This window comes from Pagrus pagrus, assembly GCF_965226575.1.
Source record: "Pagrus pagrus genome assembly, chromosome: 15".
In the NCBI taxonomy this organism is placed as follows: Eukaryota; Metazoa; Chordata; class Actinopteri; order Spariformes; family Sparidae; genus Pagrus; species Pagrus pagrus.
Window position 1 is genome coordinate 23706537 of NC_140199.1, and position 26437 is coordinate 23732973.

The 26437-nt window shown below is 41.3% G+C and overlaps 1 long non-coding RNA gene across 2 annotated transcripts in view; it reads right to left on the minus strand.

Annotated features, from left to right (window-relative positions):
* Positions 1-4814: 4814 nt before the first annotated feature.
* LOC311270916 overlaps positions 4815-26437 on the minus strand; it is a 167679-nt gene continuing 146056 nt past the window's right edge. Inside the window, exon 3 of one of the 2 annotated variants that reach the window (XR_014624313.1) lies at positions 4815-5249. This is a non-coding gene — a long non-coding RNA (uncharacterized lncRNA). Of the gene's footprint in view, positions 5250-14214; positions 14414-26437 lie in introns of those variants that run through there. The other variant, XR_014624314.1, reaches the window with a different exon arrangement.

Genomic DNA, 26437 nt, shown 5'->3' on the forward strand with positions numbered 1-26437 from the left:
CCGGCGCGCGAGAGCTATCGCGGGATGCGGGAGGGAGCGTGAGGCGGTGTGATGATTACACGAGAATTTATGTTGAAGCGTGGACCCACATTATTTGCTCTCTGATGCAGTTGCTCAAGGTCAGACTGTGGAGTGTCCTCGCTTTACTGACGGTGTTAATCATTTTTACTGATTGTCAATAATTCAAATAAAGTGCCTTAGATTCTGTGTCCGAGCACAGCAGCGACTCACATGTCTTCACTGAAAGGCGAGAGATGAATGCCAGAAGTTGGAACAGCAGCTTTTCTTCAGGCACAGGAATATTAAAAATGTTCTGATCACACACACGCGCGCACACACATACACACACGCGCGCACACAAATGCAACCCTACATTTATGTACATTACATTGTGTTGAGCTCCCTGAGGAAAAAATAGTTTTATCTTAATTAAAACAGAGGACAGTAATTCAAAGACAGTAGAAGCTACTGCAAAAGCTGTGAATCACGTGTTTCTGCTTTATGGGCTGATTTCCCCTATTATTGTGTATAGTACGGAAGCCCTAAAGGGCATTCATACATTTTATTTTTCCTCTGTTTTCCCATGATAACAAGTTAATTTCATTTGTTTTATTATTTATTATTGAGTTATTATCTCGAAAAATAACAACTGCCATTTTCCTGAGATAACGGGATAATTTTCTTGAGATCTCGAGATAACAAAACTTTGTTTTCTTGAGATAACGATATAATTAATTTGAGATCTTGAGAAAACAAAACGATAGTGTAGTATATTAAATCATTGCAGGAAACATCATTCAGTGTAGCAATGATCACCGCGTCACATATCTTTTCAATCAAGGCCTGACAGGCTGAAATATCATTATGCCTTGCTATTACAGATAATATACACATTAGTGTGCGTAATCTAAAAAGATGGTTCGCAAGGCTTCAGCTATATCGGCAGCGCAACCTAAGTGAGCCTGATGTCGTCGTTAACTACATAGCTGACCAGCTACGAGGACCCGGGCATCTCCATAATCTCAGGCCTATCATATCACAGTCATTATCTCCAGATCTCGAATTAATTATATCGTTATCTCGGGAAAACAAAGTTTCGTTATCTCGAGATTTCGAGAAAATTAAAACGGCTGTTATTTCGAGATAATAACTTGAGATCTCGAGAAAACAAATGAAATTAACCCGTTATCACGGGAAAACAGAGGAAATAAAATGTATAACTAAATGGCCCTTTAGGGCTTCCGTAGTATAGAAGTATTTATTGGGTGACGTATACAATCAGATGAGGTTGTGCTGATTGTGAGCATGTGCCCACCACTTTTTGAAATGACCAGTTTTACCCCCTCCATTTTTAGAGAGGCTAATGTGTTCAAAATTGTTCCTTTGCTCTCCAATAGTGCCGTCATTTGCAGCTGATTTCTGGTGTGAAACTAAGATGGAATTTCAACCCAGAACCTAATGTGTTCCTGCAATCAACTGTAAACGAAGGCTAAGCAACAGCCTAAAAACATGATGTGATCAGCTTATACAGTAAAATCACAAATTATACCGTTGTAATAGCTACATAAGATTGACTGATTAACCAGCTAGAATAGCCTCATGTTTGCAAACATAATAAGATTATTGCGTCTAATTTGCTGGATTTGACTATACATCATTTGATATACGACAGAAGTAGTTTCTAATGTCTCCTCCATTGTTTCTCTTGGGCATCACCTTTTTCTAGCCCTATGTCAACACCACTTTTCAACACTGAGTTAAACTTGATGATACTGTTCAAAATGGTAATTTTATAGGCAAAACAAAGGTGTCCAAAAGCAGAAATGTCCTAATGCGGGCAGCACAGGGTTAATGACTTTATATAAGACAAGAATAAAAGCAAAACTCTATATTGCTATTAGGGCTTGAAGAATACAGCAGAGCTATTCTGACACCCATGAGATAAAAATATATGAGATCATTATTCAGTCCCCGGTGAGTGACAGAGTTTGGCCTACAGTGAATTTATTGTTCAGCATGAATCACTGGTTTCTGCCAGCATTCAGCGAGGCTCCAGTTTGTTATAATTGAGGCATGTTTTCATATTTAGGTGACACTGTATAGTCATCCAGTAGGAGTTTACTGTAGCCAACACTGCTATCCTTTTAGAGCAGGTTGGTTCTGGTGCAGAGTGGTCATGCTGCGGTGACTCATCCTGTGGCCCATATGTTTAATGCACCATTAGAAGTGCTCATATTAAACATTTATCACAGCCCATTTGGATGTCCTATATTGCCACTTTTTTTCCTTTCAAGAATAGGAAATACGTCTCTCTCGCAAACAGATCAAGGTCTTACTTGGTTTGAATTTTTTACAAGGTTGACTAAAAATGTGGAAGCCAGATAAAAGCCTGTGTGTTTGTGCTTGTGTTGCTCCCAAGGACAGGAAACTGTTTTTGATTAGATAAAAAAGACAGAGAAGAAAGATTGTGAGTGAAATCACTTTGATGGTGCTATTTCTGGGTGACGCTCTTATCTTGACATCATGAGTCATGACATATGCTGAAATTAGTCCCTTTCTCCATCACTACAATGCTTCCCGAGGTATGCTTGGATCACATTCCTGGCAGAGACTCTCGAGTGCACATGGAGGCTCGTAAACAGACACTAAATACATCCACAAAGACGAGGCCGCATCCAACTCTTATGAATGGAAACTGAATCCAAGAATACGACGAAGAGCTCTAACAAAATGAGAATTATGCAGAACTAATATCATTTGCCAGGATCCTGCTGCTTGCCCCAGATTGCTTGAAAAGATGCGTATCTAATCACATACTGGCACAGATTCCTTTGGGGTGTGTATTTTTATTCACATTTACGTGCTCTCCTATGCATGTGAATGTGTGTGTTTGGGCATGTGTGTATTTTCTCCTCAAGGCTTTAAGTTGCACATACACACAAGTATATTACACACTCATCACAACAGATAAACCTAAGCCTGAAGAACGTATTCAGTGGATGCAACTCATTATCAGTGTTTATGTGCATCATGTGCATTAGGTGGTCCTAAATTAATGAGACTAAAAATCTCTAGCAATCATATGAGGTTGTGATGCTCCATACATACGAGCAAAAATAAAAACAGTGAGCTTAGATTCTTACCACCAGTGGAGCAAAAACATGTCCTTAGAACAAAACAATAAGAAATATTTCTTCCTTTCCTTCTAAAAAAGACCAATATGAATGTACACACCATATCTTTGGTCAAGCCTTCCAAAAATGTTACAAATGACAGCCCCAAAATTAGAATCTGAGCATTTTCTGATCTGTCAGCACTTAGTTAAAGCTTGGTTGGGTTAGGCATGAAAACTACTCAGTTAAGGTTAGAAGAAGATGTACGATAGCTTGACATCAAACTGCTAAACCTTGGATGGATGGACGGATGGATGGATGGATGGATGGATGGATGGATGGATGGATGGATGGGAACTTTGAAACGTGACTCTGAACATTCAACATGGGTCTCTGTTGAGTAGTATGACGTCATGCTACAACCACATTTCCACAAGACTAATAATTCACATGGACACAGGAGGCACTTACAAGGAACATGTTTATCCATAAACAGATATAATTGTAGAATATGTAGGCAAGGGACAGGATTTGGTTTCAAAGTGTTCTGGTTTCCATTTGTGGTCCATTTGTAATCTGAGTAGTATTGACCAGTTCGACATGATGTCACTCTCAATTCGTCAAATTTGGCAGCTTGGTGATGATGCTCCGCCTGCCCCTCTAGCATCTGTTTTGCAATTGAGTGGCTCTGTGGTAAAGTTAATAATAATATATTTGCAACATCTAGTTAAACTTTCAAAATAAAGCTTGCTGACAAACAGTTCACATATAACGACGTACAGTATTAAGGTTTTTGGGCGGTTATTAACATTAACAGGTTACGGCACCAGAGCTACTTGGTTAGGTTTAGGACAAGATCATACCTTAGGTTAAAATAACTACGTTTGGTCATGTAGCGTAAAGTTACGCCCTTTAAGTATGTTAACTCATGTAACTTCAAAATAAATCAATCTTATATCTTTGTCCCACTCAGGAAGGGAAGCCCAAACTATGGGGTAAAGTCCTGTGTATCATCAAACCTTAGAGGTTAGGGCCACCAGTACACCAGTTTGTATTTGATGTGCGTCTGATAATGTACCAACCATTCTAGTTGAGCTGGGCTCTGGTTTCAGGCAGGTTAACAGAGCAAAATAGGTGAAATGCATTGGCCAAAATGAAACCTGGAACCCATCAGCTTCTTCTCGCGACAATTTAGTTTTATATTATATTATATTAAATATTATATATTTATCTTCAAAAATGCGTATGCATTCAAATGCAGATATCTGTTCATGGAGATAAGCTGTCTTTCAATTCCAACTCCATTAATGTGTCTTAAGATGCTCATCGGACTGTAAACAATGACTGGTGCACTGAGGAGGATATCTCAACATGGATAATAATCTGTCACCCTGATATTTGGATACCCAGGTTCTGTGTAGATGGCTGGCTACACAAAAAGCCCAGAAACACATGCCGTTGCCCTTAAAGGCTAAATCGTTTTTTCTTGGGAGGGCAGTTTCAGCTATGTTTGTAAGGCAACTTTTACCTTTGTTACCACATTTCATATAAACCATCGAATAGCTGTTGAGACAGTAGAGCAGCTGGAGTCTGCAGTAAGGTTGCAGCACACAGTGTGGGTGTGAAGGGTTGTCATTTATTCACAAGACTGTCACAGAAATGTATATTTGGTTTTACAGTGTGTCAACTGAAATAGGAAAGATTTTGCGTCTTGGCTTTGGGTTGATTGTCTTTTGGGTTACCAACGGATGTTCGCAAACTGAAGAAAATTACTGGGTTGTCACATTCAAGCTTCCATCATGGCTGAACGTGTGCATTCCTATTCATATTGAGATGTAATGAAAGAAGAAGCCTTCATATTACATCTCATCCTGGTCTTCCAGCGTCTGAATCTGCACTTCAGCAGAAAATAATAACTTTGCCGCAGCCTTAAATTATCATAATGACCCATAGCACTGTACAGCCACACACACACACACACACATACACACCGCACACAAATATTGCCTTTTTCACGTTTCAAACTTCATGAAATATTTATTTCTGCAAAACATTCTTGGTTTCCGCTTCACTCCAAAACTGCCAGTTTCTATTTGAAGCTTGTGCTGTGAAATGTTGAAGATGGGGATACTGACCCTGCAATGAGAAGCGAAAAAAAGAGCAAAAGAAAACAGTGAATATTACTGTGGGTTCTCTGCTCTTTATGTTCTCAGACATGCAGTGTTAAGGTCGCATTAAACACTTTGTCAGTGTTGCTTGGTTCATGTGGTTTTGACTTGTTAGGTCACACCTGTGCTGTGGAAGAGAGTTCATCTGACCAGTTCTGAGTATGGACAAAAATAAAGATGATAACTTCTACGGTATGTTGATAAGGTTGATAGCTTTTGATTAAAGACAGATACTCACAAACTAAACTGCACAATTAATTAAATATGATCAAAATTGCTCTATGGCCAAGTGTAATATCCAAATTACAAAAGCTGCAATTTTTGGATAGAGGTACAGTTTTTGACAAAACGGCATTAAAATGAAGTACTGGAGTGTACTGGCCTACACATCTTGTTCTCCAGATTTAAGAAAACAGACACCAAAAAATGCCACATCATCTTGATTTTAATATTCTTTTTGACCTCTAGTGGCTGGAGCAATTACTACGGCTGCAAAAGAGGAAGTAAGGAGAAGTAGTATGAAGTCCGCACAGGGAGGGTCAGAGATGGACAGTTTGGTAAAACATGAACAGGACTTTCATTCAGGACGGTGAGTTACTTTAATTCACAAATGTAATTAAGTTACATCATTACATAATGTAACTGAGTTACGTATGTAATGTAAGTACGTTTTTAACTGAAGTTACAAATAACGTAGTTATTTTGACCCAAACCACAATGTTTTCCTAAACCTAACTAAGAAGTCTTGGTGCCTAAACCTAAACAAACAGATTGTACAACAAATGTTGCTGGTACGCCACAGCGGTCATGTTGTTTTGGGAGCGACTACCAACGGTTTTGGTATGAGGATGTGTTGTGCAAACATGATCATTACCACTAATTGTGAATCTCCTATCTGTCAAACTAATCGCTACATGATTTCTTTTTTTTTTGTATCATAGAGTGCAGCCCTTTCACAAACAAGAAAACCACTAACCAACACATTTTGCAATATTCCCCTTTTAATACACATATTTTTGAAGACTTTGGTTTGTGTTTTTGGTGCAGAAAACTCTGTGAAATAAATCCACATGGGCTCGTGGACATAATGAGACTATTGTATTCCTTTTTACTGTCATTATCAGTTTGTTTGTGACCATGCCAAACATCAGATCCCAGATATTTCGACCTGTTACAAAAAACAGAGCAGAGACACTGGTTTGAATGACCCTGCACCTAAAGTATGTACAGTATCTGTATGTCTGTGTTTGTTCACATGCGTGCAAGAGGTTCATATTTTCTGATTCGATCATCAGAAATGAATGCGCTGAAATCTCACATTCCCCACAATAACCCAAACCCTTTGTTTGCTTATCTTGAAAAGTCTTCATATGTGTGACTGTGCCATCCTGGTATGATGACCTGTCCGTCTTCTCGGTAATCGAATTTGAGCTAAAAAGAGCAGATTGTGTTTCCTGGGAGATATGCATTCCTAAAGCAGAAGAGATGTGAGCACTGGAGCATATTTATTTATGTAGTGCAGCTTGTATGTGTCATACAGTGCCATCAGCTACTACTTTAGCAAGCACATGCTACCTGCAGAAGATCGTGATGCATGCGATTTGTGTTCATGCATGCTGTGTTTTCTATCTCCAAGCCGTCCGGGCATCGTGCCATAGCAAACACCCTTCTCCTATTGACTTAACCACAAGTTGAGAATCTCTCACACACACAAATACGCAGATACTGTCAGAGGAGCACATTGAAAGGGATCTTGTTCTCTTCCAACATGACAGGAAATGAGAACTCTCAAACCAAAATAAAATATATTAACTTGGAATCTTTAAAAGCAAATAAACATCTCCTCAAATGCCTTCCAACATTTTGGAGTCTGAAGTCGAACTAAATAAAACTCCACATGTCATCTTTTTCACTGGGTCTGCGTTTGGAAGTGTCTGCACACACATCCTCCATCTTTCATGAGCACAGACTGGATTATTTGGCGTCTGTTTGTGCATCTGTGTGGCCTGTCAACAGTTGGCCTGGTCCTGCAGGAATGCTGATCAGTTGCTCTTGCTGGCAATCCAAAACTGAGGTGAAGGCTTTTCATTTTTGAGTCAGCGGATGTTCCCGTATCTGATATCAATGTTATGTAGTTAACTGTTGCGTACCAGCTGGGGTATTCAGTTTGCACAACACACAAAGCGACTTCATTATTTCGCTTCACACGTCACCGCAGGAACAAAACTCAGAGGAGAAATGGAAGTAAGAACTTGGGAGGAAAATAAACTGCTCGTGCTGACTGAAGAGCCACATTAACAGCCTCAGAAAAGAGTTAAAGAAAGTAGTTGGTGAAAAAGATGAATAAATGATGAGAAAGACAGCCTAATTATAGGATTTTTAAAAGAGAAAGAGATAAGACACCTGCAGAGTGGAAGAAGACCTGCGTTTGAGAGTTACATAAAAGCAGGAACAATGAGCATTTGAGTTTTGTTCTTTCTGAGGAATAACAGGGAAGAGTCGGCTTCCAGATAAACCAAAGAGATCTCTGACTGTTCCCAATTATGTCTTACACGGGCCAAAACACAATCAGAGGTAATAAAAAACTTCCTCTTCGTAATAATCCACATATGATTGCATGGCTGCTCTCCAGCAACTGCAGAAAAGTGAAACAAAAAGGCACTCACAGTCATGAAAGGGACAAAACCAACTGAACTGTATGTTAATCCAGCTGTATAGAAATATGCATTCATTCCAAGCCAGGCTAACTATAATGCAATTGAATGGGACAGCTGGAATGGCAGAGCGACGTGCCGGAGGCAAAGCAGATCTTCCTCTAATAAATTTCAGATCAAGGGAGAGACATCAGCAGGATTTAGCTCCTCTGAGCTATCACAGGCAGGGGTTGCAAAGGAAGGGGGAAAAAAAGAGGGGGAGGGGGAGAAAGAGAGATAAAAACAGAATATAGAAAGAAAGAGAGGATGTGATCTCCCCGCATGAAATCCCCTGTGAGAGACAATATTGTTAATTTAGCAGCGAGGACGATAATAACACGAAGAAAATTAGATTCACCCGCTAGTTTGAGGGAGTTTGTGCTCCAGGAGGGACTGACGTTATGCAGATTTTGCAGGAATAGATAAAGTAGATAAGGAGTGGAAATGACACACATTTTAATGCTTTTGTCATGAACTGACCTCAGCTATAAGGACAGAAATATGTTGGTCACTGCACCCTGAAGGCATGATTTACAAGCTTGGCATTCTGGCTTTGACACTGACATATGAGAAGCGATGGTTATGACTCTATATTTTGATAAAGATTGACACAAACACTTCATCTTGCTCCCACTATAAAGTGCCACCCGTTGTATTCTTTCAGCCCCATCGCAGGCTTCTCACTGTCTTACTGAATAATAATATTCTCACTGTGTGCTGTGGTGACAACTGTGGACCTTCAGTCTACCCACTGCCAGAGGGAAGGGGATGAGAGAAATGAGATGAGCCAACAGATTCCTGCCTGGATGGTTCACATGCACGCCGCTGCACTGCCATATAAAGACACATTCAGCTTTGTTTAAAGAGACACACAAAAGAGAGTAGCCGTCCCTCCCTACTGAACACACACAATGTCAACATTCAAGTCTTGGCTCATCGTTATTCAGTGTTTATCCAGCTTTAATCTGGAGCTTTGTAGAATCATGAAGCTAGATTTGTAAACAAGCTTACAGTACAGAGAAAGCCCAAATCCACAGGGTTTCTTTTCCGACTTTAGGTTCCAATTAAACAACGACCTCGCTATAGCTGCAGAGACGACAACACATCAAGGCAGTTTGTGAAGCTGTCACAAAACATCAACGACAGGATTCATGTACATGGACACAACTTTTTAAATTGTTTATCTAACTTTCAGCACGACTTTCTTTCATGAACACACCGTGTGCAAACTGCAAGACTGTCACACCAGAATCAAAAGTCCACATCCAGTGTTTGGTATGTTTTAAGGCTCTTTCATACTTAATGTTAGACACGAATATGATATGAACAGAGCCCCCTGTCCGCACTCTGCATTCATTTTGTCCGTGTTTTTCTCGGAGTTTACAGATGCTGACAACACAGAGCAGTGACACTGGAAGTTCTTTAACATCCATGTTGGCGTAAAAGAATACACAACGTTTGAACACCGTTACAGTAACATCAATTGAGACTGATGCATCTTTTTTTGCATGTAAAGGCCTTTAGGCAACAAAAGCATTTTAGTAAAGGCTTTGAAAATATATTTTCAGTTCATGAAACAGTCACTTTAGTTAAAGAGACTCAAAGTTACAATTTGTTGTAATTTATAGGTTTTAATCACCTTTTTATTGGTCATATGTGAGGGAGTTGTGACGTGACGTGAAACATGAGACCTTCCCCGCCTCTCTCTTGGTTGCCTATACAAGCCTATGGATAATTTATATCCATAGAGGTATGTTGTTTAATGCTGCTGGACTGTGGATGTCTTTAAAATAACTTGGGTCGGACAGTCCAATATTTTACGCACAAGTGTCTCGAGTGTGTTGTCTCTGCGCCTCGCTCCGCTCCGCTAACAGAAAGCAGCAGTAGCTAACGATAGTTTAGAAATGGAGCCCACTAACATAAACTAACGACAGGTACAGCACAACACAAAATTTCACAGAGCCCTTAAAGGTCAAGGAAAGATTGTTATTTCTATTATATGTTAATAGAAATCAGCTCATGGAATACAGATGAAATTTAATCTTTATGATTTATGTTCATGACACTAATGTTCCCCTTTAAACTTGTCCTGTATCACAGAAACATGGCCAATTCATTCCCACGTACAATCCTGTTGTTTAAATTTCGTCAGTATTTCACCAACAGCCATGATTCTGGGTTGGCAGGGACAATGCAATTTTTATTTTCCCTTGCGACTTTGTTCAGAAAGCAGCTCTGTAAAGTGGCCGACAGCTCCTGCAGGTTTGAGATGGACATGTGGAAAGGCTTTTATAGCAGAGAAAACATCCCAGTCTGCTGCTGCGCTGAGACACACATATCTTCCCACTGAGCTAGTGGAACTCACAGCACGCTTACATACGTATACGCCTGGTTTATTGCCATGGTTTCACTCACCTTAACGCCTGCTACTGTGTCTTGTAAAAAAAAAAAAAAAGTCCCAAAAATAAAAGTTATTACTGAGGCATGAGGGGGTTTTTCCTTTTGAAAATAGTTCCCATTGCAGTGGAAATACATCTATGAATAATCAATGAGTTACGTTTTCAGAGAAAAATTCACTGCGGTGTTACTCGTACAGTATTTCTTTCTTTACACTATTCCTAGCAGTGTTTGATTTGAGCCATAAGAACTAAAATAAATGCTTTGTGTCTGTACTGTGTTTGATCGGAACACCAACGTCCCTCAGAGCTGAACATCAAAGCTACCATGCATGATTATTAAACAGCAGCCACGGGCTCACATGAAGCCACATTACTGGCTGTAGTGCAGTGATGTGATTTCATGCTTTGGCAGGGGGATCCTCGAGCCTGTGAGTGCTAACTGAGGCTTCGGCTACATTTGCTTTCTTGCCTTTTACAAGGATGGTGTCGTCTGAATCTGCTTCTTATTTACAAAGCTGTGCAATCTCAGGAAGATGTTGTATTCAAATCATTCTGGTTGGGTTGTTTTTGAATTTCTGTGCCGTTTGTTCTGGATCAGAGAGCTGAGATTTAAAAAAGTAGGTTTTTGATTGGGAAGAAAGATCTGTGAAACACAACAACACAAAATACAGATACTTCATCAATTGTGATTTGTTTGCACATCTATTTTTATTAACTTCACAGATTAAAAGCAGATTTAAATCATCTACATCTGTGATTTTCCGCCTGCTGGTATCAACTCAGAGTATTGATTATGAAGAGAGGAAGTGAGTCAATTATGCAGACACACATGTAGCTCCACTCACAGGGAAGTGAAAACACGACAGGAAAAAGAGGCCCTCACTCCAGTAATGAAGAGAGAGCGTCCTGCCAGGAGGCAGATGACGCTGCATTAGTCTTCACTGCCTGGAAGGAGAGATGGGGGAGAGAGGGAGAGGGAGAAAGAGAGAGAAGACTCTCTGTTCTCCTTACATAATAGGTGATTTTAAGAGTCTTGAGACTCCCGTGTCCACTCCATCTTGAGTGAATGCTGGGGTGAGCAGAGGACACAAAAAACGAAATAAAAAGAGTTCTCACTCGGTCGATGACAGTCGGTGCTTTTAAGCATTTTGTGTACACAGAGCTCCTGTGCTGGTATGGGGCTCTGAAAATATTGGCAGCGTACCCACAGCACACAGCGAGACACCAGACACAAAAGGTTGACTTGTTAAACATACAGAATTTATGAGCTTTCAGGACTTTGCACAGTAAAGCCCCGTCAGTGATACTGACAGCAACGAGCGTGAAAGCTGTTGGATTGAACCCCATGATAGAGTGCTCTGTAATGTAGTGGAGTGTAATGATACCACCACCAGCACCCGTCCCACTGAGAGAAGAAAAATGAGCCTGTCAGGCAGGGAAAGAAAAGAAAAAGACAGAAGAAGAAAAAAAACAAATCCCCCCACAAAGTTCTGATGTGCTGTTTGGCTGTAGATCAGCTTTTCGCAGCCAAGTCTCAGCACAGATTAAAATGCACTTATTTCATCAAACATCCAGTGAAGCGGCCTGCCAGTTGTCTGACTGCTGTTTGTTTCCAGGGTGGAAGGATCCAGGTCTATTCCAATGAGGACTGAGAGATAGTCCGTGCAACAAGAAACACCAGGTGTGCAGCTGGTAGACCAGAAGTGATTCTTTGTCATGGTAATGGTCCTTAACTCTCACAAAATGAGCTGCATAATTACAACTAATCAGATTCCTGAGAAATAGACTATTGCATGCCTCCTGCATTTAATCTGACAGTAACATCACCCTCACCATATGAAAATGACTGTAATCATAAATGAAAGTGAGGGTTCGGGCGGTACGCCAAGTGTGCCTCGTTGTAGCTCACAGTGAGTGCATGAATTTCAGGCTGTTGGGAAGCTCAGTTCGTGCTGTGGCTGAAGTACAGAGCGGGCTGCTGGAGTCTATAGTAGAAGGTAAGATGAAGCACGCCAGTTTCCTGCCTTCAGATGGCTGAGCAGATGGCGGAGTCCTGAGGGCCGATGAAACAGCCTGTCATCCAACTCTCCATCAGCAGCACTCACTTCCTCATCATTTATAGCAGGTATGATTTAGCGGTGCGAACACTGATGCAGGGTGTTTTCTAATTAAAAATACACAAAAACATGTGTGATGAACGTGGAGGTGTTATTGCTTCATAAAGCACCAGGCATGACACAAATTCTGGCAGTGATGGAACGTAAGTATATTTACTCAAGTGATGTACTAAAGTACAATTTTTAGTTACTTGTACTTGTTTCCTGCTACTTTATACTTCCCTTCCACTACATCTTAGAGGTAAATATTGTACTTTTTACTAAAAAGAAGTATAATTAAGTTGTGCCTTTTAATTGGGACATTTTAGCCTGGCAGGTTGAGAAGAATAACTACTACTATCATTCAGATTTTTGGTAACTTATGTACTTTTATTGTGTGCTTTCAACAAATGTTTACAATGTATGTAAAGGAGTCACATGTAGTAACTTTGTCAGTTGCATGTTGCATCACAGCCAAAATAGAACAATTTGAAATTAATTGATTTTATCAGCAGTCAGATAATCAGAAAAAAATGCTGAATATTTGATCTATAATCAGGCAGGTGGGTAATTGGACGACCCATGGTATACAGGTGTGTGGGTCGCAGCCCTCTGGTGGGAGTGAAGGTACTGCAGGTGGGCTATGAGAGGTCATTTACAATAAATAAGTAAAAAGTATTCAATGTTCATTAAATACGTTTTTAAGAAATTACCATAATATATTTATGATTTTATATTTTAATTTAAAAAGTAATCAGAACTGATAGAATTATTCTTCATTTATCTGCCTGCTCTCTATGCCATGTTGTGTTGAAGTCCATTTTCATGCCAACCTTAATCTGCACCCAAAAGGTGGAGATCTGGGTCAGTAGGTGGCATAGCAGGAATCACAATTCGAACAGGACGGCGACATTATTTGACTAAGAAACAGAGTTTAACACAACAGTTGTGTTGAGAAAAGATTTTCTGATTTCAAACTGGGCCGCGTCAGTTTGGGAAGTCTGGTAAACAGTTAAGACATGCATGTTAAGATACTGCATGTACTGTCATTTTTACTTTTATTTGTACTTTTGATACTTAAGTACATTCAATATGAATTACTTTAAGCCTTTACTCAAGTACTATTTATATGTGTGACTTTTACTAAATATTTTAAGATGACATCTTGACTTTTACTCTGGACTTTTGGGGACTTCTGAGCACCGAAGTTCTGACAGGGTGAAGTAAATCCCCTCCATTATCACAGAGGTATCAAGGATATTTAGCATTTTTGAAAGAGCAGCAGCTCATATTTAGGGTCTCTCAAGCAATAAAGGTCAGTCAGAGGCCAAAGATCAACTGTCTCCACTGTGCCCTCTTGTGGACATTCACAGATTCAAGGGAAATTGATAAAAACTGAAGAAGTTGGAATAAGACTGGATGCAATACAAGCAAGTTTATCCGTTTTCCTTTGTATGTAAAGCTGTGGTTTGGGTGTTTGTTCAATCAATAGTTCAGATAAAGAGAAACATAATCAGTGATTGATTATCTGATACGCAATATCTGTAACTCTTTTTTTCCATGCATCAGGCTTTGGGAAATGAGCGACATAAAAAGACCAGAACTTGAGACTAATAACGGAAAGAACAGAAGGGCTCGTATTATTCTATCATCTGGGAAAAAACGCAGAAGGAACTCGATATATCCAACAGGATTGTTTTCGCCTGTTTTCAATAAACCGCCATCTTCTGTTTCAGCGCCACAATTAATGTTTTAATGATTTGATCAAAACATACATTTCGAACAGTTAGAGGGAAACAGTGCCTCGGTTCTGAGGAGAAACGGCAGAGCATGCGAGCCAAGGACACTGAATACTTTGTTTGAGCAGTCAGCACATTTGTGTTATCAAACTTCTTCTGAAAGGGAGCTGGGAGGGTAGACTTGGAGTTTGGTTCTGTGGTACGCCTGCATGGAGATGAAGAAAACAACAGATAAAGACTCATCCACATCTCAGCCGAGAAGACCGGAAACAACCCGAGATGACAAGCACAACAACAGCTTGCAGGCTTTTAAAAATCAAATAATGAACACGAGCTGGACTCTCTGCTGGGAGGTGAGAGCGAGGCTTCGTTGCGCACACACATGCTCACACACAAGGTTTGTTTTATCAGGTACTTGGAAGCAGCCACACAGAACCATTCCTGCTTCTTCCCAGAACTGCTGGCTACTTTATTCGAGCTTAATCAGAGGAGCTGAAGTGTGTGAGAGAGACAGCAGAGACGGACAGAGGGACACACATGCACACTGACATTTACTGTAATTTCCGTCATTATTTATCATTAAAAATCTCTTTAGACACAAGAATAATTCACCAGAGCTCTTCTCCTAATCATATGAACATCAATTCTCACTAACATTAAGACACATGATGCAGGGAAACGGACAGAAAGAACAAAACAGTGACAGAAAGAGGATAATAACTTCAGCATGCGGGGCAATTCAATTTTCCTCCTTCTCCTGTCTCCTCCTCCGACTGTCTCTTCTTCTCTCTCTCCCTGGAGTGTGATTTAGAGAGATATTCTTCTTCTCCCTTGTTTCCCTACATGCGCTGCCTCTCCCTCTCTATCTCCCCAGCCATCTCGCTGTCTTTGCCAGTCTTCTGTTGCTTTGAAGTGCTTTGTGCTTGCCACGCTCAGACAGCCTTCCTGCCCTGTGCTAAGTGCTGGCCCGGGTCTGACAGGGGACGGCCAAATGCAGAAATGCTGCTAATTACAGCAGAGTGTGTATGTGTGTCCGTGTGTGTAGTGCGATCACCGATTCCCCAGCCTCTCCATGTCCAATTACACCACATCATGTCTTCTCCTGTCACTCCTCGCTCCTTCTGATTGCTGGATCATCCAAGACGTGTATTTTTATACTCGTATACCCCTTTTACACTGGACAAAAAATAAACAGGAACATCTGGCTTTTGTCTTTCAGTGGGAATCGGCATCCATTCCAGGGTCAAACGGCTCTGCAGTAGTCAGGGATTTATCAGCTTCAGCCAGAATTGGTTGTGATGGAAACACGACACCTTGATGGACTCGGTGGAGGTTTCATGGAGGATGCATGTTGAAGCTTTAGATGCTGGCATGGAAATATTTTTTCCATTTGTCGAAAGATATGAAAAGATATGAAAAGTAATCACTGCAACATTGTCGCTGGCCTCCATGATGGTTTCTACAGTTGGAGGGAGTCAATCAACAATTTTTGGCAGGTTTACCAACGTTAAACAAAACCTGCATTTATACGGTAAGTTTAGTGCAAACATGGTTTCGGTATGTACGGAGGCCCTGAAGGTCAAAACATGACAACATTACAGAAAACACAACATTTCATAAAAGATGAAACATGTAACAAAGTATGTAATGTTGTTTTGATTTCTGAAATGTTGTTGAGTTTTGATCTTTGTGGCCACAGTAAGTATGCCATTTTTACCTTTTTTCCCGTAACAGCTCGATTATGATGACACATGAACCTGGCCATCCAGTGCCAATGTCTACCCACCGAGCTACACAGGGTGGCCCCGGACCAGATCACAGAATTTCTTGGCTCAGGCACCTTTAATCAAGCACTCGTTTTCCAAACTGTAAGCGTGAGCCTGAATTATTTTTAGAGCCCACCTGGGTCTCAGACTCAGGAAATTGCACCTTCTCCTGTTCTCTGACTCAAAGGAACATGAGCTCTAACTGTCCTCCAAATGTCCCATCACCTCCAAACAGTGATGGAGACAAAGTAGTGCACTCGTCAGCCATGAGCAGAATTCTCTTTGACATTTTTGGGGAGTAGAGGAAGGGAAAAGAGAGGTGAGACCACAGCGGGAGAGCGAGGGTGAGAGCGGAAAGGAAAGAGAACTCCATGAGGAGGAGACAGATTTGTGCAATAATGTTTTGGCAGCGCAGCGTCAGTGTCCACATGTTAGAAAAGCTGGTTTGCATTTTACGGACAAGAGTGGCAGGATAATGCACAGAAACTGCAGGATGGTTCGATTGTGTGAGCCAAATGCTGAGGCCATTGCATGTGAAAGCACAGACTCATAGAGAGATCTTAATAAATTAGTCTGGGATCTTGCAGAATATGAAAAGGGGTTATTGAATGTGGTTCTGTAGCTGTGCAGGGGTTCATATTGTGCCAAGATTCCACTTTTAAAGGTCTGCAGTGAACTTAGGAGTTTTTATGGAGGGAGCGCTTGGTTTCCAGCAGCGATGATCGATCTAATCGATGAAGTTTTCCAGACATTTCAGTCAGAATCAAACGATCTCTTTGAGGCAACACAAGAACTGAATCAATATCTGTTTCTGGTGTATCTCCAGACAGAGAAATTTTACCCTTAATTTATTAACGGGTGTATTTGTGTCCGAACATATGAAATTGTGTAAAGACAGGACAAAGTGGTTATTGTTTGTTCAAAGCTCCACAGCACCATGGCTAATGTACAATACAGCGTATCCAATGGAAACAATTAGTGCTATAACAAAACCATACATGCAGGATGACAGCAGTCAGGTTCAGGAAGGGAGGAGTCGTTTTTTTTTAAATTATGACTCTCAAATGGCACAAAGTGTAACCAGACTGCAGCAATAATCAGTACAGTGACTGAGGAGATGAAGACGAGGACAGAGACAATCACAGGAGGATGGGGTCAGGGATGAAGGTGAAGAGACACAGAGGGACAGAATGACTATCTGTCAGCAGCACCCAGTGTGGACCTGAATATATGGAGGGAGGAGAACATCTGTCTCGTGACTCAGAGCCCGCTGTCACGAGAAGGACACTTGTACTGTCACCAAAGAGAAAGAGGGAATGAGAGAAAAGACCCAAAGGATACAGCGTCTAATAGCTCTTCGTTGTAGTAGATGAAACTGAAACCATTCCCCATCTGGATGGATTTAGATTAATTACAGTAAGCACCAAGTTGAGCTCGCTAATCTAAAATGACACGGCACAGAGAGACAGAAAGAAAAAAGAGGGAGAAATTCTTCAACTCTTGTCTGGGAAGTGCCAACAGTGCCACAATAGAAGCTATATTGTAATTCCATCCAAAAACAGCTTATATTGTATGATCTTTGGCACTTTGGAGAGTCTGTTTCTGCTGTAGAGGGAACCACAGCTGCTCAGGTTGTTTTCTCACCTCACTGAGACAGGTCTGTTTACAACCACACACATTAGAGCCTGCAGCTCTCGCTCCTCGTCTACACACAGTGCAGACACACTGTGGTGACTTTCATGACTGTATAGGCTGCGGGATAGGACATCATACAGTGTGCGTCATTTAGGTAATGTCACACTTTCCTGCCAAGCTAAATTGTTTTCATTATATTCTAGGCGGTTAGCCTTTGTGTTCCCTGCTTACTCAGGTCACCCACAGCGGAGCTCAAAATGAGTAGGGGGAGAGGAAAATGTTAGCGTGTCTGTTTATGTGTGCCCACGAAAAGGGAAATCATACCCTGACAGATTAAACACAGGACACAATACAGTGTAAAGTCATTGTTACCAACAAATTATAAAAATATCAATATTTGGATGCAAGTGTTTCCAGAAAGTTTTGTTCAGTAAAAATTTCCTCAACTGAGTCAAGAAGAAATTTACTGAAATTAACTTTAATGTAAAATGCTGATTACTGTACTTTTTAAAGACGGATCCTATGCAGATTAAAGTGAAACTCTCGCCAAAATGCAAGCTAGGCTTTTTGTGTGAAGGAACCCGAGTCAAACCTTTGTGTAAAACCATAATTACGATGAAAAAAACACTTTTAAGATTTACCGTACTTTCGTTTTCGGGTCAAAGTCATTTTCAATTGCATGCTAGGGGCAACATTACGGTAGCATCAAAATCGCTCTTTTTAAAACACTAAGAAGACTCAACACAACATGAAACTTTGCTCATAGTATCACCAGGGTCTCTACACATGAACACAAGCATTGAGAACATTGTTTGTGTACACAGAGTTTACTAAAAAGAAGGTTTTTGAACAACTCACGCAAGCAGTAGCTTGCTCAGCTTGCCGTCAACCTGCCAGTCGAGAAGTGTCAATCCCCGAGTGCGACATAACATGGAGGAGAGTAAAGGTGGAAAGCTCCTAAAGCTAAAGCTAAATGCTCTCCATTTTGGCGACCATGTAAACATGTTAGAGACACACAGCTCACATGTGTCTCAGGCGAGGTTCTGAGTCTTGCCTACTTTTTTTCTGTGTTTGCAGTTTTCTGCACAAATAGACCTGAAAACGATCCGTGGATTGTGGATTTCATGTCTCTATCTGTAGAATATGTCACAGACATGAAAAGAATAAACACAACAGGTGAAGGGCAGCATTTTTTCAGTGCACCCTCTTTTCCACGCGTCCCTCACGCAGGATATGTGCCCCCGCTGTAACTGTTTTGGGTTTTTTTGCCCACATGGGGGCAGCAGAAACAAGTTGTGAGCACAATAGTGACATATCATCACCTTTAAGGTGATTTGGAAATTGTGAGCAAAGAGTTATGTTTCTGGTCACCTGACAAATATGAATCCAATATTCACTCTCTTTTTGCTCGGTTTTTGGTCTCAATCAACCTGTAAGGCAAATATTTTGCTCTTTAGCCGTTCAGTACTCCACTGTCTTGAGCAGCTAGCGGCTAACGGCGTCTCTGCTGTTTGGTGCTGAACAGGTAGTGCAGAGCTGTCTGCTTCATCTGTAAACAGCGCTGACAGCAGGGATCATCAATCAAAACATTAAGTTGGGGGCGGACAGCTAAACAACGAACTGAAACTCACAGTAAAGCTCGAATAGAGCTGAATACTCAGGTGATGAATCTCTGTAGGTCCAATACTAAGAATAATCCCTTTCACATTGTCAAATTATTTTCCTTTCATGATTTAGATTAAGTTGTTGCCAAAATATATAGTTAATATATTCATTGGCTCACCCATTGACATCCTGTTACAACCATGCTCTCTTTCTACCTTTTCTTTAGATTGTTTGTGGTGGCAAATTTCATGAATTATTACTTGGACGAAAATACAACGAATAGCTTTTTTCTGTTTCTATTTTGTTCCTCTGATAAAGCATTGTATCTATATGAGGCTGTGTGGCAGGTTTAAGCTGTACCTTACTGTATATTGAAACTCAACACAACAGCTTTTGGGTGTGTAAAACAGACCTGTCCACACTGCTGAATTCACCCAAGGATCATCTGAGCAGTGCAATAATGTTTCAAGTTCTCCTTGTTACACATTTTTGCACCTGTGAAATTGGTTGGGTTGGTGTGGATTACCTTGAATGGGACTTCAGTGAGCAGAGCAGCAGGCACTGCCCTGGAGCCAGCCCAACACATGCCTGTCTAATGGCCGTGATATGTGAGTGGGACAGAACACGCTCGGCACACTGCGCCTCATTGATGAAGACGGGAAGATTTTCCTCTGACCAGGCATGGAATAGCCAGGTGGTCTGCCCTTGACATTTTTCATCTGTGCAAATTGGTATGTGTGGGGTAATGTGCATGAGGGAGAGACACACAGAAACACAGTGAGCAAGTGAGAGAGAAAGGAGAGAATTATGCTTTTCCTATTCCAAAGACTGTGTTGTCCAAAACTAGCAAAGGTGTATGGTAACCAGACTGGAAGAGGACAGATGAAGTGGTTTGGAACAGTCGCCCTGCTGCCAATGTGAGACTGCTGTTCTTCCATTTAACACGGTACAGTAGCATGTCTGCCCGCTGTCTTCGTGAAAAGCACCATTGTACTTAACAATTAACTAGTTTGTTCTAACTTCATTTATCTGGGCAGGGTTCGTTCTGCTCTTATGCAATATGTCACATTCTTTGAGTTATGCACAATTTACTTGTACCTCCCAGTCTTCTGCTGCTGCCGGCCACTAACAGCTGCAATTATGTGCTCTGCTTGAGGACAGCTAAAATATACAGTAGTTGCTATGGAAGAACATTAGTAATGGTGTAATACCAGTCTCGGTTGCCCACCATGTACAAATAATGTGCACATTATTTTTTACTAGATTTCTGTAATATTAAAAACGTCTGATAACCAATGCATTAACTGCAGAGTGACGGACTGCATCGATGTTTACTATCTGAGGAATTTTGGTGGCAGCCAGAAGAGAACGGCACTCTCTGCTGTTTATCTATAAAGCACTTCTTTATTGGCAGGAACCTGAGTATCTCTCATGTCTTCCAAACTATAAATTAAGATCACACTGCACTAGATCTCAAGACTATGACCATGTCAGGACTGTGATAGGGTTAAATGCTTGAAAATACTGTGCACTATACAAAAGGAACAACTTCGATATATCGGTATCGATAGATATTGGGCAGTCGGAATGTTTGAATCCATTTTAATTACTTAAACTCTCTTTTAATAGACAGAGGGTGAGACAAATGTAAGTGTTTTAAACTTAAATGATGTTACCTCTATTGCTTTATATGTATTGCAAATTAGTTTTATTATTTCAATGCAAAATTATGTAGAAATTGACATTCTGTGCGATTCGGCGCCCCCCACAGGTTCTGAGTGCAACACCACTGTTGTAAATACAAATCCCAGGTCTGTAACAGTTTGTCAGACCTAATGCAGGTGCTGACAAACAAAACTCATTATGTCATTACAGCGTTATGTGTTGTAAACTTGTATCTTGAATTAAACATTAAACATTAAATTCAGTGACCTTGCCTGTTAGGATTATGATGATGAAAAATGATGATTCAAACTGTCTATTTGAGTCCACTTATTATTGTGTCTACCAAATGAATGTAATAGAATGATATTTATGAATGGTTTACATACTGTCAATAAAAGCTAAGTAAAAAATACAAATCTTTTCTTTACTCTCTTGAAAAACACAGGGTGATTAAAATCTAAAATAAAACAAAGGGACATGACGAACACCGTTCATACAAACAGACATACATATAATTAGAAACTTCCTCCATCGTGGGTTAAAATGCACGACATAAAAACAATAAATAAGTGGGCCCATAAGAATAAATGGTTGGTATGAAAGTGACAATGAATGAATAAGTTGCTGTTTTGTCTGCTGGAACAGAGCTGGAAGGCTGAAATCAGCTGGAGACACGGTTTGTATTTCCATCTAATTGTGCTTCATTTTACTTCCATGTTGAACCAGAATGACCCTGACTGCTGTCACCGTGTCCATAAAATTGATTGCTGGAGAACATCCAGCATTTTTATTGAGATGGCACCATAAAAAGAGCCCTTACTCTCTTGTTTTTAACTTTGTGTTGGAAACGTTCCTGTGATAAATGTGGATGGTTGTGAAGAATAACCTTGTACGGACGGCTCTGCGGTAGACTTGACGATTTAAAATACTCAAATACTCACAAAGCAGTGAAGAAGGAAAGCTGAAATATGCAGTTACACAATGTCACTGGCATGGATAATGTGTCGGACAGTTTTCCAACATGATGTTGTCACAGGCATCCATTACAAGCACTCATTTATGTGATGCTGGAGTCCTATTTGAGCCAGCATTGTTACACCACATGCAACTCATTACAACCATCAGCTTTTGTTATATCACATGTATTTAGATTGCGTCTCTGAATTGTAGCTCATTTAGGAAAGAGGACCTTCATGCTTTGGCTCTGCAGTCTCGAGGACTAGACACAGACGAGACTATTAATCTATTTGACAAAACTGTGAAAGAGCGCGAAGCTTTCTGTGAGCTGGAACTACAAGTTTTTAAATAATGACCGCTGAAGGCTGACATAAATGCCAGGACCTTTTCTCCCATCAGCCAAAAAATGTTATCATGCTATCTTTCACTGAGATACGGGAAAATCCTTCCCTGTTTGTTGAAACTCCTATCTGTCTATTTCTCAACAGAGGTGAGGCTTGAATCCTTAACTGATGACCCCGGCCATTACGGAGACGAGCGGCGAGGGCAAGTGGACACACACACACACATATATCACATACACATAAACAAAAAGATGCAGAGATAGCGTGAAGAGGAAAAATGGGTTCTCACTGTCCTCGCTGACATATTTGGGATTACGTGTTAAAAGACGAGCCGATGGATCGATAGATAGCAGCGAACGGATCAAGTGACAGGAAAGTGTTTACCAATGGAGTCATAAATCACAGCAGATCTCGCAGGTCTAAACACACAACTCGCTCACACTCGGGTTCACATTACGAACAGTAACACTTGGAACAACACCAAAGACTCACTATGAGAGCTGTGCTGAAACACTCTGCTCTACAGTAGCTCACATTAAGGTTGTGAGTCAAACGGCCGGGGTCAAAGAGGAACCTGGTGAGCTTCAAAAGGACTCGACATCCTTTATCTAAATAAATCACCTTTTCAAATCGCCCCACATTTATTTATTCTACGTATCCGATTATGTGAATGTAGCTTTACTCAGCTGGACCCCGTGGTTTGTTTCAGCATTTAAACTGTAATTCCCCTGCAAAGAAGAAAACTCAATCTCAGTACAGTGAAGTTTCACTGCCTGGCACTTTGCTGAGCCTCTGTCGATTTCTGAAAAACTAATAAAAACTCTACTTTGAAGTGGTCCCATCCCATTTTCTTAAAAATACACAGATCAAGCGGTAAAGTCGTCACAGGGGGAAGGTATCTTCTTAACTTGGTCCAGCTTGCAATGAAGTCAGTGAGATCCGTCAATAAGAGTTTCCTTTTTCGATGAATAAAGTCGATAAAATGTTCCACCGCTGTGCTTCGTCAGGAAACTCTCGATGCCATTGTTCTCATCGACTTTTCAACACTTCCACCTTCTCATATTTTTTCCTCTCTCATCAAGCACTAGTCATAGCAAGACAGCTAACATTACTCAGTAGTCCGACAGTAAGAATGCCAGCTCGGCGTCTGTCTTGCAGCCGCTTATTTTGCACAATTTTGTAATAGCGAGTCTTGCACATTCACTCTTTTTTTCTTTTCTTAGCTTTCTCCGTCAACACCCGCTACGGTCTCTTAGCTTCTGTCATGATGCCCATAGAGGCTCCTGTGCTTGCAGTGTGAACACACTTCACCATTTCTCTGAGCTCCCACTTCGTTTCAGGCAGTGTCAGCTAGCTGCACGGCTAACTGGGCTAACTAGCTAATGCCAGCTACACTTAGCAGCAGTTAGCAGTTACTTTAGCTGTCCATCAGGAAACTTTGTCAACACCAGATAGTTGAGACAGAGCAGCATGTGAAGTAAAACCATAAAACCATTTTCACTATAAAAAATGATTCAGCTTACACAACATGGTTGGTGGAGTATGATGCAGCGCTAATTTCACGTCATGGGAGATTTAACCTGCTCACCCAAGTTACATAGAGCAAGAACCGACATTCGGGGCACTGAGAGGGAATGACAGAGGCTCCATTCTCCTTATTATGAGTCAGTGTACCATCAAAATGATTCTGAAACTGTTATTTTAAGCTGAAATAGTTACGTAATTTTAAGTAGCGCATAGGTGCATCCGTCGTCACACGTGGATAAAATCGAGATCCGGGGATCAAACTTTTGACATACGCTGCTTAAAATGAGCTGACTGACGAGATTGGAGCTGACACCTACACATATCCCTGTAGGAGGAAACACATTTTTTCCATGTCACTGATATTGAAGTGGATATGCAAGCATGCCCGTGCGTACACACATGCACCGATTGTGTGAATTCTAGCACCGTGGTAGGAAGTTTTACCCGAATTGCTGACAAGAGTCATCATTTCTCGCTGAATTACAATAACAGCCTGTTGGAGGTCTGCTGCTGCTGCTGCTTGTGTTTATATGCATATGTGTGTTGCAAGATTCAGTCAAGGTCTCCCATCACTCAAAGGTTTTTTTTAACTGGAACTAGATGTTGGCCACACACACACACACAAACACACACACAAATGCACACACTCACAAAAAATGCCCTCCGCCCCAGTTTGAGTATCCTTTCTCCTCTCTGTCTCATTACATTGGGTTCCATGACGGTGATCTGGTGAAAGCGCCTTTACAAAGACTCGACACGATTGGGGGGAAGCTGGAGCCAGTTGTGAGGGTTTAAGTTGACAGTGAAGGGAGGTGTGTGTGTGCCTGAGTGTGTGTGGCGGGCCAGCAGAGGGTGGATCGTGACATTGTCTGTTCGTGTGACTGAATGTACCTTCTGACCCCGTGTGTTAGCCCTGACGTCTAAAGGAGACGCATCCGACACTGGAACAAGAAGCGGAGTGAAGACGGGAAACAAACAAACAGGGAGAGAAAAATACTCAGGCTGTTAGTGCACGAGAGGGCCAAAGACAGGAGAGCAAACACTTGTCAGCATATCTCTTCACCGCTGCCAGGCATGACAGACATCTGCGGGTGTAGCACTATGTGACTGTGTGGTGCTAAAGTCTTCCAACATTATTTCATCACATTTCAGCAACTATGTGAAACAGTCCCATCTGACGAAGTCACTCCTGGCCTGAACAGAGGTAGAAATCATTCATACCGTACGGGCCTCATATTTCCTGGTGTCACTCAAGCTGCCAGTTGTTTTTTTTGTCTGGGACATTCTTGGAAGACGAAAGCTCCCTGCTGATTTATTTTGCTTGTTTGTATGTCTGCGGACTGACTGACACAGCTAACAAGCAGGATGAGGGAGCGGAAGACCGGACGAGATTTAAATGCTCATGCTGAATTTCAGATCGTAGATTTGACGGATTATACCGCTCAGTTTGAGGGCTCAAAGCACTTTCCATTAAAAAGATTATTGCTTTAAAGGGAAGAACCAAACAGAGGAAGCTACATTCAGTGGTTTTCAGTCCTTGCATTAGTGCGTAACACATAGACAAGCAAAAATAGTCTTACTTACTGCACTTTACTCACTATAAAACTGTTGCAGTTGGAGCTTAAAAAAAAAATCTGACTAATTAAAGTCTGAGTTATTCCTCTTGTGGTATTATTGCGGTGGCTTCTTCAGTGGTTATGCTCCGCCACAGTTTGCAGTTACACTCGCAGCGTGTGTGCGAGAAGGATAAAGAGAGAAAGAGTGAAAAACTATTTGTGGGAGACACTGGTCCGTGTGTTTCACACATGTTTTGACAGTTCTGCAAGCTAATCCCCATTGTTGCGGTGCGAGGCTGGGAGGTGTGTGTGGTGAGGAGGTGGGGGTGGGGGGTTTACTCGTGGGGAAAACTGTTACTGCACGGATAAAACCTCTGTACATCCTCCTCCATGAGGGATGCATGTTCTTCTTGAACAATGTGGTTACCTAACTTCGCATTGACATTCTTCAAAAGGTTAAAGGGTTCCTTTAAAAAACTGTACTCTGGTATTCTGTATCTAAGATGCATTTTAGTAAGCTATAAACTTTTATTCACTCTGGCTAAGGTAAAATTGAAGTAACAGATTTCTGAGCGGCAGACATAAAAGAGCTTTTTCTGCAGTCTGTCTTCAGGTTCAGCATGTGGACGTGTCTGTCTTCTGTCACATCATCTCCTCCATCTTCTTGTGTGGTTTGGAATTCAAACTCTGCATGGAGGGCATATCTGGGCGGCTGGCCACCTCGCCCACCCCAGCCTTTCCCCTTTAGAAACTCCCTGACACACACACACACACACACACACACACACACACACACACACACACACACACACACACACACACACACACACACACACACACACACACACACACACACACACACCCCCATACCCACCACCACCACTTCCAAACATGCACACACCCACACATACAATTGCTGAGACACTCTTTTCAAACCATGCTAAACCTTTAGGCCCAACAATACAGGCTGGACCTAATCTTACAGCCCTCGTCCAATCACGGGGCAGGAAACTGAAGAGTGGAATTGATTGGCCGGTGGCCACAGGGGCCAGTTAGGGGAAGGAGAACAAGAGGAGACAACCATTGTTGATTGATTACCATGAAAGACACTTTTGTTAGCGACTTGAAGGCAGTACACTGTGCCTGTATCAAGAGGAAACGCTAGCAGTCTTAA